Raw genomic sequence first — 15,197 nt, forward strand, 5'->3', positions numbered from 1 at the left:
ACGCGCTAGGGATCGGGATAAATGACTCAGGCGTAGCTGCTCGGCATCACAGTCACTAAGCACCTGGCCCCTATGATGTGTGAGGGCAGAGGCTGACGCGCTAGGGATCGGGATAAATGACTCAGGCGTAGCTGCTCGGCATCACAGTCACTAAGCACCTGGCCTCTATGATGTGTGTGAGGGGCTGATGCGCTAGGGATCGGGATAAATGACTCAGACGTAGCTGCTCGGCATCCCAGTCACTAAGCACCTGGCCCCTATGATGTGTGAGGGGCTGACGCGCTGGGGATCGGGATAAATGACTCAGACGTAGCTGCTCGGCATCACGGTCACTAAGCACCTGCCCCCTATGATGTGTGAGGGGCTGACACGCTGGGGATCGGGATAAATGACTCAGGCGTAGCTGCTCGGCATCACGGTCACTAAGCACCTGGCCCCTATGATGTGTGAGGGGCTGACACGCTGGGGATCGGGATAAATGACTCAGACGTAGCTGCTCGGCATCACAGTCACTAAGCACCTGGCCCCTAAGATGTGTGAGGGACTGACGCGCTAGGGATCGGGATAAATGACTCAGACGTAGCTGCTCGGCATCACAGTCACTAAGCACCTGCCCCCTATGATGTGTGAGGGGCTGACGCGCTGGGGATCGGGATAAATGACTCAGACGTAGCAGCCCGGCATCACAGTCACTAAGCACCTGGCCCCTATGATGTGTGAGGGACTCACGCGCTAGGGATCAGGATAAATGACTCAGAAGTAGCTGCTCGGCATCACAGTCACTAAGCACCTGGCCCCTATGATGTGTGAGGGACTGACGCGCTAGGGATCGGGATGAATTACTCAGATGTAGCTGCTCGGCATCACAGTCACAATGCACCTGGCCCCTATGATGTGTGAGGGGCTGACGCGCTGGGGATCGGGAAAAAAGACTCAGACGTAGCTGCTCGGCATCACAGTCACTAAGCACCTGGCCCCTATGATGTGTGAGGGACTGACGCGCTAGGGATCGGGATAAATGACTCAGACGTAGCTGCTCGGCATCACAGTCACTAAGCACCTGCCCCCTATGATGTGTGAGGGGCTGACGTGCTGGGGATCGGGATAAATGACTCAGACGTAGCTGCTCGGCATCACAGTTACTAAGCACCTGGCCCCTATGATGTGTGAGGGGCTGACGTACTAGGGACCGGGATAAATGACTCAGGCGTAGCTGCTCGGCATCACAGTCACTAAGCACCTGGCCCCTATGATGTGTGAAGGGCTGACGTGCTAGGGATCGGGATAAATTACTTAGACGTAGCTGCTCGGCATCACAGTAACTAAGCACCTGGCCCCTATGATGTGTGTGAGGGGCTGACACACTGGGGATCGGGATTATTGACTCAGACGTAACTGCTCGGCATCACAGTCACTAAGCAACTGGCCCCTATGATGTGTGAGGGGCTGACGCGCTAGGGATCGGGATAAATGACTCAGACGTAGCTGCTCGGTATCACAGTCACTAAGCACCTGGCCCCTATGATGTGTGAGGGGCTGACGCGCTGGGGATCGGGATAAATGACTCAGGCGTAGCTGCTCGGCATCACGGTCACAAACCACCTGGCCCCTATGATGTGTGTGAGGGACTGACGCGGTAGGGATCGGGATAAATGACTCAGGTGTAGCTGCTCGGCATCACGGTCACTAAGCACCTGGCCCCTATGATGTGTGAGGGACTGACGCGCTAGGGATCGGGATAAATGACTCAGACGTAGCTGCTCGGCATCACAATCACTAAGCACCTGGCCCCTATGATGTGTGAGGGGCTGACGCGCTGGGGATCGGGATAAATGACTCAGGCGTAGCTGCTCGGCATCACAGTCACTAAGCACCTGGCCCCTATGATGTGTGAGGGACTGACGCGCTAGGGATCGGGATAAATGACTCAGACGTAGCTGCTCGGCATCACAGTCACTAAGCACCTGCCCCCTATGATGTGTGAGGGGCTGACGCGCTGGGGATCGGGATAAATGACTCAGACGTAGCTGCCCGGCATCACAGTCACTAAGCACCTGGCCCCTATGATGTGTGAGGGACTGACGCGCTAGGGATCGGGATAAATGACTCAGACATAGGTGCTCGGCATCACAGTCACTAAGCACCTGGCCCCTATGATGTGTGAGGGACTGACGCGCTAGGGATCGGGATAAATGACTCAGACATAGCTGCTCGGCATCACAGTCACTAAGCACCTGGCCCCTATGATGTGTGAGGGGCTGACACGCTGGGGATCGGGATAAATGACTCAGACGTAGCTGCTCGGCATCACAGTCACTAAGCACCTGGCCCCTATGATGTGTGAGGGACTGACGCGTTAGTGATCGGGATAAATGACTCAGACGTAGCTGCTCGGCATCACGGTCACTAAGCACCTGGCCCCTATGATGTGTGAGGGCCTGAAACGCTAGGGATCGCGGTAACTGACTCAGGCGTAGCTGCTCAGCATCACAGTCACTAAGCACCTGGCACCTATGATGTGTGAGGGGCTGACACGCTAGGGATCGGGATAAATGACTCAGACGTAGCTGCTCGGCATCACAGTCACTAAGCACCTGGCCCCTGTGATGTGTGAGGGCAGAGGCTGACGCGCTAGGGATCGGGATAAATGACTCAGGCGTAGCTGCTCGGCATCACAGTCACTAAGCACCTGGCCTCTATGATGTGTGAGGGGCTGACGCGCTAGGGATCGGGATAAATGACTCAGACGTAGCTGCTCGGCATCACAGTCACTAAGCACCTGGCCCCTATGATGTGTGAGGGCAGAGGCTGACGCGCTAGGGATCGGGATAAATGACTCAGGCGTAGCTGCTCGGCATCACAGTCACTAAGCACCTGGCCTCTATGATGTGTGTGAGGGGCTGATGCGCTAGGGATCGGGATAAATGACTCAGACGTAGCTGCTCGGCATCCCAGTCACTAAGCACCTGGCCCCTATGATGTGTGAGGGGCTGACACGCTGGGGATCGGGATAAATGACTCAGACGCAGCTGCTCGGCATCACGGTCACTAAGCACCTGCCCCCTATGATGTGTGAGGGGCTGACGCGCTGGGGATCGGGATAAATGACTCAGGCGTAGCTGCTCGGCATCACAGTCACTAAGCACCTGCCCCCTATGATGTGTGAGGGGCTGACGCGCTGGGGATCGGGATAAATGACTCAGACGTAGCTGCCCGGCATCACAGTCACTAAGCACCTGGCCCCTATGATGTGTGAGGGACTGACGCGCTAGGGATCGGGATAAATGACTCAGACATAGGTGCTCGGCATCACAGTCACTAAGCACCTGGCCCCTATGATGTGTGAGGGACTGACGCGCTAGGGATCGGGATAAATGACTCAGACATAGCTGCTCGGCATCACAGTCACTAAGCACCTGGCCCCTATGATGTGTGAGGGGCTGACACGCTGGGGATCGGGATAAATGACTCAGACGTAGCTGCTCGGCATCACAGTCACTAAGCACCTGGCCCCTATGATGTGTGAGGGACTGACGCGTTAGTGATCGGGATAAATGACTCAGACGTAGCTGCTCGGCATCACGGTCACTAAGCACCTGGCCCCTATGATGTGTGAGGGCCTGACACGCTAGGGATCGCGGTAACTGACTCAGGCGTAGCTGCTCAGCATCACAGTCACTAAGCACCTGGCACCTATGATGTGTGAGGGGCTGACACGCTAGGGATCGGGATAAATGACTCAGACGTAGCTGCTCGGCATCACAGTCACTAAGCACCTGGCCCCTGTGATGTGTGAGGGCAGAGGCTGACGCGCTAGGGATCGGGATAAATGACTCAGGCGTAGCTGCTCGGCATCACAGTCACTAAGCACCTGGCCTCTATGATGTGTGAGGGGCTGACGCGCTAGGGATCGGGATAAATGACTCAGACGTAGCTGCTCGGCATCACAGTCACTAAGCACCTGGCCCCTATGATGTGTGAGGGCAGAGGCTGACGCGCTAGGGATCGGGATAAATGACTCAGGCGTAGCTGCTCGGCATCACAGTCACTAAGCACCTGGCCTCTATGATGTGTGTGAGGGGCTGATGCGCTAGGGATCGGGATAAATGACTCAGACGTAGCTGCTCGGCATCCCAGTCACTAAGCACCTGGCCCCTATGATGTGTGAGGGGCTGACGCGCTGGGGATCGGGATAAATGACTCAGACGCAGCTGCTCGGCATCACGGTCACTAAGCACCTGCCCCCTATGATGTGTGAGGGGCTGACGCGCTGGGGATCGGGATAAATGACTCAGGCGTAGCTGCTCGGCATCACGGTCACTAAGCACCTGGCCCCTATGATGTGTGAGGGGCTGACACGCTGGGGATCGGGATAAATGACTCAGGCGTAGCTGCTCGGCATCACAGTCACTAAGCACCTGGCCCCTATGATGTGTGAGGGACTGACGCGCTAGGGATCGGGATAAATGACTCAGACGTAGCTGCTCGGCATCACAGTCACTAAGCACCTGCCCCCTATGATGTGTGAGGGGCTGACGCGCTGGGGATCGGGATAAATGACTCAGACGTAGCTGCCCGGCATCACAGTCACTAAGCACCTGGCCCCTATGATGTGTGAGGGACTGACGCGCTAGGGATCGGGATAAATGACTCAGACATAGGTGCTCGGCATCACAGTCACTAAGCACCTGGCCCCTATGATGTGTGAGGGACTGACGCGCTAGGGATCGGGATAAATGACTCAGACATAGCTGCTCGGCATCACAGTCACTAAGCACCTGGCCCCTATGATGTGTGAGGGACTGACGCGTTAGTGATCGGGATAAATGACTCAGACGTAGCTGCTCGGCATCACGGTCACTAAGCACCTGGCCCCTATGATGTGTGAGGGCCTGACACGCTAGGGATCGCGGTAATTGACTCAGGCGTAGCTGCTCAGCATCACAGTCACTAAGCACCTGGCACCTATGATGTGTGAGGGGCTGACACGCTAGGGATCGGGATAAATGACTCAGACGTAGCTGCTCGGCATCACAGTCACTAAGCACCTGGCCCCTGTGATGTGTGAGGGCAGAGGCTGACGCGCTAGGGATCGGGATAAATGACTCAGGCGTAGCTGCTCGGCATCACAGTCACTAAGCACCTGGCCTCTATGATGTGTGAGGGGCTGACGCGCTAGGGATCGGGATAAATGACTCAGGCGTAGCTGCTCGGCATCACAGTCACTAAGCACCTGGCCCCTATGATGTGTGAGGGCAGAGGCTGACGCGCTAGGGATCGGGATAAATGACTCAGGCGTAGCTGCTCGGCATCACAGTCACTAAGCACCTGGCCTCTATGATGTGTGTGAGGGGCTGATGCGCTAGGGATCGGGATAAATGACTCAGACGTAGCTGCTCGGCATCCCAGTCACTAAGCACCTGGCCCCTATGATGTGTGAGGGGCTGACGCGCTGGGGATCGGGATAAATGACTCAGACGTAGCTGCTCGGCATCACGGTCACTAAGCACCTGCCCCCTATGATGTGTGAGGGGCTGACACGCTGGGGATCGGGATAAATGACTCAGGCGTAGCTGCTCGGCATCACGGTCACTAAGCACCTGGCCCCTATGATGTGTGAGGGGCTGACACGCTGGGGATCGGGATAAATGACTCAGACGTAGCTGCTCGGCATCACAGTCACTAAGCACCTGGCCCCTAAGATGTGTGAGGGACTGACGCGCTAGGGATCGGGATAAATGACTCAGACGTAGCTGCTCGGCATCACAGTCACTAAGCACCTGCCCCCTATGATGTGTGAGGGGCTGACGCGCTGGGGATCGGGATAAATGACTCAGACGTAGCAGCCCGGCATCACAGTCACTAAGCACCTGGCCCCTATGATGTGTGAGGGACTCACGCGCTAGGGATCAGGATAAATGACTCAGAAGTAGCTGCTCGGCATCACAGTCACTAAGCACCTGGCCCCTATGATGTGTGAGGGACTGACGCGCTAGGGATCGGGATGAATTACTCAGATGTAGCTGCTCGGCATCACAGTCACAATGCACCTGGCCCCTATGATGTGTGAGGGGCTGACGCGCTGGGGATCGGGAAAAAAGACTCAGACGTAGCTGCTCGGCATCACAGTCACTAAGCACCTGGCCCCTATGATGTGTGAGGGACTGACGCGCTAGGGATCGGGATAAATGACTCAGACGTAGCTGCTCGGCATCACAGTCACTAAGCACCTGCCCCCTATGATGTGTGAGGGGCTGACGTGCTGGGGATCGGGATAAATGACTCAGACGTAGCTGCTCGGCATCACAGTTACTAAGCACCTGGCCCCTATGATGTGTGAGGGGCTGACGTACTAGGGACCGGGATAAATGACTCAGGCGTAGCTGCTCGGCATCACAGTCACTAAGCACCTGGCCCCTATGATGTGTGAAGGGCTGACGTGCTAGGGATCGGGATAAATTACTTAGACGTAGCTGCTCGGCATCACAGTAACTAAGCACCTGGCCCCTATGATGTGTGTGAGGGGCTGACACACTGGGGATCGGGATTATTGACTCAGACGTAACTGCTCGGCATCACAGTCACTAAGCAACTGGCCCCTATGATGTGTGAGGGGCTGACGCGCTAGGGATCGGGATAAATGACTCAGACGTAGCTGCTCGGTATCACAGTCACTAAGCACCTGGCCCCTATGATGTGTGAGGGGCTGACGCGCTGGGGATCGGGATAAATGACTCAGGCGTAGCTGCTCGGCATCACGGTCACAAACCACCTGGCCCCTATGATGTGTGTGAGGGACTGACGCGGTAGGGATCGGGATAAATGACTCAGGTGTAGCTGCTCGGCATCACGGTCACTAAGCACCTGGCCCCTATGATGTGTGAGGGACTGACGCGCTAGGGATCGGGATAAATGACTCAGACGTAGCTGCTCGGCATCACAATCACTAAGCACCTGGCCCCTATGATGTGTGAGGGACTGACACGCTAGGGATCGGGATAAATGACTCAGACATAGCTGCTCGGCATCACAGTCACTAAGCACCTGGCCCCTATGATGTGTGTGAGGGGCTGACACACTGGGGATCGGGATTATAGACTCAGACGTAACTGCTCGGCATCACAGTCACTAAGCAACTGGCCCCTATGATGTGTGAGGGGCTGACGCGCTAGGGATCGGGATAAATGACTCAGACGTAGCTGCTCGGCATCACAGTCACTAAGCACCTGGCCCCTATGATGTGTGAGGGGCTGACACGCTGGGGATCGGGATAAATGACTCAGGCGTAGCTGCTCGGCATCACGGTCACAAACCACCTGGCCCCTATGATGTGTGTGAGGGACTGACGCGGTAGGGATCGGGATAAATGACTCAGCCGTAGCTGCTCGGCATCACGGTCACTAAGCACCTGGCCCCTATGATGTGTGAGGGACTGACGCGCTAGGGATCGGGATAAATGAGTCAGTCGTAGCTGCTCGGCATCACAATCACTAAGCACCTGGCCCCTATGATGTGTGAGGGACTGACACGCTAGGGATCGGGATAAATGACTCAGACGTAGCTGCTCGGCATCACAGTCACTAAGCACCTGGCCCCTATGATGTGTGAGGGGCTGACGCGCTGGGGATCAGGATAAATGACTCAGGCGTAGCTGCTCGGCATCACAGTCATTAATCACCTGGCCCCTATGATGTGTGAGGGGCTGACGCGCTGGGGATCGGGATAAATGACTCAGGCGTAGCTGCTCGGCATCACAGTCACTAAGCACCGGGCCCCTATGATGTGTGAGGGGCTGACGCGCTAGGGATCGGGATAAATGACCCAGACGTAGCTGCTCGGCATCACAGTCACTAAGCACCTGGCCCCTATGATGTGTGAGGGGCTGACGCGCTGGGGATCGGGATAAATGACTCAGGCGTAGCTGCTCGGCATCACAGTCACTAAGCACCTGGCCCCTATGATCTGTGTGAGGGACTGACGCGCTAGGGATCGGGATAAATGACTCAGGCGTAGCTGCTCGGCATCACAGTCACTAACCACCTGGCCCCTATGATGTGTGAGGGACTGACGCACTGGGGATCGGGATAAATGACTCAGACGTAGCTGCTCGGCATCACAGTCACTAAGCGCCGGGCCCCTATTATGTGTGAGGGGCTGACGCGCTGGGGATTGGGATAAATTACTTAGACGTAGCTGCTCGGCATCACAGTCACTAAGCACCTGGCCCCTATGATGTATGAGGGACTGACGTGCTGGGGATCGGGATAAATGACTCAGGCGTAGCTGCTCGGCATCACAGTCACTAAGCACCTGGCCCCTATGATGTGTGAGGGGCTGACACGCTGGGGATCGGGATAAATGACTCAGGCGTAGCACAGTCACTAAGCACCTGGCCCCTATTATGTGTGAGGGGCTGACGCGCTGGGGATTGGGATAAATTACTTAGACGTAGCTGCTCGGCATCACAGTCACTAAGCACCTGGCCCCTATGATGTATGAGGGGCTGACGTGCTGGGGATCGGGATAAATGACTCAGGCGTAGCTGCTCGGCATCACAGTCACTAAGCACCTGGCCCCTATGATGTGTAAGGGGCTGACGCGCTGGGGATCGGGATAAATGACTCAGGCGTAGCACAGTCACTAAGCACCTGGCCCCTATGATGTGTGAGGGGCTGACACACTAGGGATCGGGATAAATGACTCAGGCGTGGCTGCTCGGCATCACAGTCGCTAAGCACCTGGCCCTTATGATGTGTGAGGGGCTGACACGCTGGGGATCGAGATAAATGACTCAGGCGTAGCTGCTCGGCATCACAGTCACTAAGCACCTGGCCCTTATGATGTGTGAGGGCAGAGGCTTAAGCGCTAGGGATCGGGATAAATGACTCAGACGTAGCTGCTCGGCATCACAGTCACTAAGCACCTGGCCCCTATGATGTGTGAGGGGCTGACACGCTGGGGATCAGGATAAATGACTCAGGCGTAGCTGCCCGACATCACAGTCACTAAGCACCTGGCCCCTATGATGTGTGAGGGGCTGACGCGCTGGGGATCGGGATAAATGACTCAGGCGTAGCTTCCCGACATCACAGTCACTAAGCACCTGGCCCCTATGATGTGTGAGAGGCTGACGCGCTGGGGATCGGGATAAATGACTCAGGCGTAGCTGCCCGACATCACAGTCACTAAGCACCTGGCCCCTATGATGTGTGAGGGGCTGACGCGCTGGGGATCGGGATAATGACTCAGGCGTAGCTGCTCGGCATCACAGTCACTAAGCACCTGGCCCCTATGATGTGTGAGGGGCTGACGCGCTAGGGATCGGGATAAATGACTCAGGCGTAGCTGCTCGGCATCACAGTCACTAAGCACCTGGCCCCTATGATGTGTGAGGGGCTGACGCGCTGGGGATCGGGATAAATGACTCAGGCGTAGCTGCTCGGCATCACAGTCACTAAGCACCTGGCCCCTATGATGTGTGAGGGACTGACGTGCTAGGGATCGGGATAAATGAGTCAGACGTAGCTGCTCGGCATCACAATCACTAAGCACCTGGCCCCTATGATGTGTGAGGGACTGACACGCTAGGGATCGGGATAAATGACTCAGACGTAGCTGCTCGGCATCACAGTCACTAAGCACCTGGCCCCTATGATGTGTGAGGGGCTGACGCGCTGGGGATCAGGATAAATGACTCAGGCGTAGCTGCTCGGCATCACAGTCACTAATCACCTGGCCCCTATGATGTGTGAGGGGCTGACGCGCTGGGGATCGGGATAAATGACTCAGGCGTAGCTGCTCGGCATCACAGTCACTAAGCACCGGGCCCCTATGATGTGTGAGGGGCTGACGCGCTAGGGATCGGGATAAATGACCCAGACGTAGCTGCTCGGCATCACAGTCACTAAGCACCTGGCCCCTATGATCTGTGTGAGGGACTGACGCGCTAGGGATCGGGATAAATGACTCAGGCGTAGCTGCTCGGCATCACAGTCACTAACCACCTGGCCCCTATGATGTGTGAGGGACTGACGCACTGGGGATCGGGATAAATGACTCGGACGTAGCTGCTCGGCATCACAGTCACTAAGCGTCGGGCCCCTATTATGTGTGAGGGGCTGACGCGCTGGGGATTGGGATAAATTACTTAGACGTAGCTGCTCGGCATCACAGTCACTAAGCACCTGGCCCCTATGATGTATGAGGGACTGACGTGCTGGGGATCGGGATAAATGACTCAGGCGTAGCTGCTCGGCATCACAGTCACTAAGCACCTGGCCCCTATGATGTGTGAGGGGCTGACACGCTGGGGATCGGGATAAATGACTCAGGCGTAGCACAGTCACTAAGCACCTGGCCCCTATTATGTGTGAGGGGCTGACGCGCTGGGGATTGGGATAAATTACTTAGACGTAGCTGCTCGGCATCACAGTCACTAAGCACCTGGCCCCTATGATGTATGAGGGGCTGACGTGCTGGGGATCGGGATAAATGACTCAGGCGTAGCTGCTCGGCATCACAGTCACTAAGCACCTGGCCCCTATGATGTGTAAGGGGCTGACGCGCTGGGGATCGGGATAAATGACTCAGGCGTAGCACAGTCACTAAGCACCTGGCCCCTATGATGTGTGAGGGGCTGACACACTAGGGATCGGGATAAATGACTCAGGCGTGGCTGCTCGGAATCACAGTCGCTAAGCACCTGGCCCTTATGATGTGTGAGGGGCTGACACGCTGGGGATCGAGATAAATGACTCAGGCGTAGCTGCTCGGCATCACAGTCACTAAGCACCTGGCCCTTATGATGTGTGAGGGCAGAGGCTTAAGCGCTAGGGATCGGGATAAATGACTCAGACATAGCTGCTCGGCATCACAGTCACTAAGCACCTGGCCCCTATGATGTGTGAGGGGCTGACACGCTGGGGATCAGGATAAATGACTCAGGCGTAGCTGCCCGACATCACAGTCACTAAGCACCTGGCCCCTATGATGTGTGAGGGGCTGACGCGCTGGGGATCGGGATAAATGACTCAGGCGTAGCTTCCCGACATCACAGTCACTAAGCACCTGGCCCCTATGATGTGTGAGAGGCTGACGCGCTGGGGATCGGGATAAATGACTCAGGCGTAGCTGCCCGACATCACAGTCACTAAGCACCTGGCCCCTATGATGTGTGAGGGGCTGACGCGCTGGGGATCGGGATAAATGACTCAGGCGTAGCTGCCCGACATCACAGTCACTAAGCACCTGGCCCCTATGATGTGTGAGGGGCTGACGCGCTAGGGATCGGGATAAATGACTCAGGCGTAGCTGCTCGGCATCACAGTCACTAAGCACCTGGCCCCTATGATGTGTGAGGGGCTGACGCGCTGGGGATCGGGATAAATGACTCAGGCGTAGCTGCTCGGCATCACAGTCACTAAGCACCTGGCCCCTATGATGTGTGAGGGACTGACGCGCTAGGGATCGGGATAAATGACTCAGACGTAGCTGCTCGGCATCACAGTCACTAAGCACCTGCCCCCTATGATGTGTGAGGGGCTGACGCGCTGGGGATCGGGATAAATGACTCAAACGTAGCTGACCGGCATCACAGTCACTAAGCACCTGGCCCCTATGATGTGTGAGGGACTGACGCGCTAGGGATCGGGATAAATGACTCAGACGTAGCTGCTCGGCATCACAGTCACTAAGCACCTGGCCCCTATGATGTGTGAGGGGCTGACACGCTGGGGATCGGGATAAATGACTCAGACGTAGCTGCTCGGCATCACAGTCACTAAGCACCTGGCCCCTATGATGTGTGAGGGACTGACGCGCTAGTGATCGGGATAAATTACTCAGACGTAGCTGCTCGGCATCACGGTCACTAAGCACCTGGCCCCTATGATGTGTGAGGGCCTGACACGCTAGGGATCGGGATAAATGACTCAGACGTAGCTGCTCGGCATCACAGTCACTAAGCACCTGGCCCCTATGATGTGTGAGGGCAGAGGCTGACGCGCTAGGGATCGGGATAAATGACTCAGGCGTAGCTGCTCGGCATCACAGTCACTAAGCACCTGGCCTCTATGATGTGTGAGGGGCTGACGCGCTAGGGATCGGGATAAATGACTCAGGCGTAGCTGCTCGGCACCACAGTCACTAAGCACCTGGCCCCTATGATGTGTGAGGGGCTGACGCGCTGGGGATCGGGAAAAATGACTCAGGCGTAGCTGCTCGGCATCACAGTCACTAAGCACCTGGCCCCTATGATGTGTGAGGGGCTGACGCGCTGGGGATCGGGAAAAATGACTCAGGCGTAGCTGCCCGACATCACAGTCACTAAGCACCTGGCCCCTATGATGTGTGAGGGGCTGACGCGCTGGGGATCGAGATAAATGACTCAGGCGTTGCTGCTCGGCATCACAGTCACTAAGCACCTGGCCCCTATGATGTGTGAGGGACTGACGCGCTAGGGATCGGGATAAATGACTCAGACGTAGCTGCTCGGCATCACAGTCACTAAGCACCTGGCCCCTATGATGTGTGAGGGGCTGACGCGCTGGGGATCGGGATAAATGACTCAGGCGTAGCTGCTCGGCATCACAGTCACTAAGCACCTGGCCCCTATGATGTGTGAGGGACTGACGCGCTAGGGATCGGGATAAATGACTCAGACGTAGCTGCTCGGCATCACAGTCACTAAGCACCTGCCCCCTATGATGTGTGAGGGGCTGACGCGCTGGGGATCGGCATAAGAGACTCAGACGTAGCTGCCCGGCATCACAGTCACTAAGCACCTGGCCCCTATGATGTGTGAGGGGCTGACGCGCTGGGGATCGGGATAAATGACTCAGGCGTAGCTGCCCGACATCACAGTCACTAAGCACCTGGCCCCTATGATATGTGAGGGGCTGACGCGCTGGGGATCGGGATAAATGACTCAGGCGTAGCTGCCCGACATCACAGTCACTAAGCACCTGGCCCCTATGATGTGTGAGGGGCTGACGCGCTGGGGATCGGGATAAATGACTCAGGCGTAGCTGCCCGACATCACAGTCACTAAGCACCTGGCCCCTACGATGTGTGAGGGGCTGACGCGCTGGGGATCGGGATAAATGACTCAGGCGTAGCTGCCCGGCATCACAGTCACTAAGCACCGGGCCCCTATGATGTGTGAGGGGCTGACGCGCTGGGGATCGGGATAAATGACTCAGGCGTAGCTGCCCGACATCACAGTCACTAAGCACCTGGCCCCTATGATGTGTGAGGGGCTGACGCGCTGGGGATCGGGATAAATGACTCAGGCGTAGCTGCCCGGCATCACAGTCACTAAGCACCGGGCCCCTATGATGTGTGAGGGGCTGACGAGCTGGGGATCGCGATAAATGACTCAGGAGTAGCTGCTCGGCATCACAGTCACTAAGCACCTGGCCCCTATGATGTGTGAGGGGCTGACGCGCTGGGGATCGGGATAAATGACTCAGGCGTAGCTGCTCGGCATCACAGTCACTAAGCACCTGGCCCCTACGATGTGTGAGGGTCTGACGCGCTGGGGATCGGGATAAATGACTCAGACGTAGCTGCTCGGCATCACAGTCACTAAGCACCTGGCCCCTATGATGTGTGAGGGGCTGACGCGCTAGGGATCGGGATAAATGACTCAGACGTAGCTGCTCGGCATCACAGTCACTAAGCACCTGGCCCCTATGATGTGTGAGGGGCTCACGCGCTGGGGATCGGGATAAATGACTCAGACGTAGCTGCTCGGCATCACGGTCACTAAGCACCTGGCCCCTATGATGTGTGAGGGCCTGACACGCTAGGGATCGGGATAAATGACTCAGACGTAGCTGCTCGGCATCACAGTCACTAAGCACCTGGCCCCTATGATGTGTGAGGGCAGAGGCTGACGCGCTAGGGATCGGGATAAATGACTCAGGCGTAGCTGCTCGGCATCACAGTCACTAAGCACCTGGCCTCTATGATGTGTGAGGGGCTGACGCGCTAGGGATCGGGATAAATGACTCAGGCGTAGCTGCTCGGCACCACAGTCACTAAGCACCTGGCCCCTATGATGTGTGAGGGGCTGACGCGCTGGGGATCGGGAAAAATGACTCAGGCGTAGCTGCTCGGCATCACAGTCACTAAGCACCTGGCCCCTATGATGTGTGAGGGGCTGACGCGCTGGGGATCGGGAAAAATGACTCAGGCGTAGCTGCCCGACATCACAGTCACTAAGCACCTGGCCCCTATGATGTGTGAGGGGCTGACGCGCTGGGGATCGAGATAAATGACTCAGGCGTAGCTGCTCGGCATCACAGTCACTAAGCACCTGGCCCCTATGATGTGTGAGGGACTGACGCGCTAGGGATCGGGATAAATGACTCAGACGTAGCTGCTCGGCATCACAGTCACTAAGCACCTGGCCCCTATGATGTGTGAGGGGCTGACGCGCTGGGGATCGGGATAAATGACTCAGGCGTAGCTGCTCGGCATCACAGTCACTAAGCACCTGGCCCCTATGATGTGTGAGGGACTGACGCGCTAGGGATCGGGATAAATGACTCAGACGTAGCTGCTCGGCATCACAGTCACTAAGCACCTGCCCCCTATGATGTGTGAGGGGCTGACGCGCTGGGGATCGGCATAAGAGACTCAGACGTAGCTGCCCGGCATCACAGTCACTAAGCACCTGGCCCCTATGATGTGTGAGGGGCTGACGCGCTGGGGATCGGGATAAATGACTCAGGCGTAGCTGCCCGACATCACAGTCACTAAGCACCTGGCCCCTATGATATGTGAGGGGCTGACGCGCTGGGGATCGGGATAAATGACTCAGGCGTAGCTGCCCGACATCACAGTCACTAAGCACCTGGCCCCTATGATGTGTGAGGGGCTGACGCGCTGGGGATCGGGATAAATGACTCAGGCGTAGCTGCCCGACATCACAGTCACTAAGCACCTGGCCCCTACGATGTGTGAGGGGCTGACGCGCTGGGGATCGGGATAAATGACTCAGGCGTAGCTGCCCGGCATCACAGTCACTAAGCACCGGGCCCCTATGATGTGTGAGGGGCTGACGCGCTGGGGATCGGGATAAATGACTCAGGCGTAGCTGCCCGACATCACAGTCACTAAGCACCTGGCCCCTATGATGTGTGAGGGGCTGACGCGCTGGGGATCGGGATAAATGACTCAGGCGTAGCTGCCCG

The sequence above is a fragment of the Taudactylus pleione genome, unplaced genomic scaffold (assembly GCF_031769625.1).
Source record: "Taudactylus pleione unplaced genomic scaffold, aTauple2 ptg000988l, whole genome shotgun sequence".
Lineage (NCBI taxonomy): Eukaryota > Metazoa > Chordata > Amphibia > Anura > Myobatrachidae > Taudactylus > Taudactylus pleione.